Source organism: Mus pahari, chromosome X (assembly GCF_900095145.1).
Source record: "Mus pahari chromosome X, PAHARI_EIJ_v1.1, whole genome shotgun sequence".
NCBI classification, from domain to species: domain Eukaryota; kingdom Metazoa; phylum Chordata; class Mammalia; order Rodentia; family Muridae; genus Mus; species Mus pahari.
Genome location: NC_034613.1, coordinates 5,370,279 through 5,371,760, shown reverse-complemented (window position 1 = coordinate 5,371,760; position 1,482 = coordinate 5,370,279). Strand labels below are relative to the sequence as shown.

Below are 1,482 nucleotides of genomic sequence, written 5' to 3'. Positions count from 1 at the left end.
TTGTTTTTGTTTTTTTTAAATTGTACTCTGTTACTTTAAAACAAATTCTGTCTGTCAGAGCACCAAAGTCAGAAGCAGGCTCCCAGGTGGTATGGCCTCTGCTCCACTTCCGATTGCCAACAGAGAGGAGTGGACTGACAGAAGGGCTGGCATGCCTGGGGGCTGACATCCCGAGAGGAGACCTCAGCAGGGTCTCTAAAACAGAACAGCCTGGGGGTCCTCACAGAAGGACTGCCTCAGACATGGTAACAAGGACTCCAGAGATGTTGTTCCTACCAAGAAAGAAGGGATGATGTGTGGCCACCTCAGCGCGTCAAGCCAGATGCAGCCGCCAGGATAGACAATGTTTCCCGTGATCCTGCGCCACAAGACCAACATCTTCATGGACATCAAGGAGTCAAGCACCATGTTCAAGCCGAAACACACCGCTGAAGACATCCCCAAGCAGCGGCTGTATAAGGACAACCAGCTCCTTGATGGTAGAAAAACTCCAGGCAAGTGTGGCTTCACTGGCGAGACAGCAGGGCCACAGTGCTGCCACTGTGGGCCTGGCCTGTGAAACCCTGTGTAGTAAGCCTTTCTTCCACCCTCCAGAGCTTCCAGATGTGATGAAACCACAGTATTCTGGAGGCAGTGCTAATGAATAAGTTGTGCGGCGAGGGCCCCATTCCTCCAATAAAAAAAGATTTGGCTGTCAGAAAAAGAGAAAAAAAAATGAAAAGAAAAGAAAGCGAAAAAGAGCAGAAGCTCGTTCACTTCTGCCTAAGCTGTGCAAGTATTGTGCACCAAAGGCACAGGCAGGAGCTGGGGAGATGGTGCAGCGGTATAGAGCACTTGCCATTCTTTCAGAGACCTCCTGAGTTCAATTCTCTGCACGTACAGGGAAGCTTGCAACTATTTGTAACTCCAGTTCCAAAGATTCCAATGCCTTCCTCTGGGCTCCTGGTGGCGGGGGGGAGGGGGAGGCAGCAATACACATATGTGGTATACAGATATGCATGCAGACAAAACCTCAAAAAGATAAAATAGCAAGCACATAAAATTAAAAGGAATAAGTCTTTAAAAATGAGCACAGGGAGATGAACCTCTGGAGTAGAACTGACGAACACCTTTGGAAAATACATATTTTGGTTTTAGTAACTATGCTCTTTCAAAGATCAAGGCCAACTGTGTCTGTGAGTGAGTATGGAGAAAAGACCCAGCCAGGTATTTGGTTCCCTGTGACACCTTGAAGACTCGGGATTTTATAATCATTCTCTAGGTGTCAAAACCTATTTGAGAGCTGGAAGTCTAGCTTGATCATAGCTAGTGTGTACTAGCAGGAGGTTCTGGGGACACCTGCAACGCCCCAAACAAGAAAACTATTGTAAGATGGGCAGTGGTGGCGCACGCCTTTAATCCCAGCACTTGGGAGGCAGAGGCAGGTGGATTTCTGAGTTCGAGGCCAGCCTGGTCTATAGAGTGAGTTCCAGGACAGCCAGG

The 1,482-nt window shown here is 48.3% G+C and overlaps 1 pseudogene; it reads left to right on the top strand.

Moving 5' to 3' along the window:
* Positions 1–343: 343 nt before the first annotated feature.
* Positions 344–647, top strand: LOC110314582 (annotated as a pseudogene).
* Positions 648–1,482: the final 835 nt, after the last annotated feature.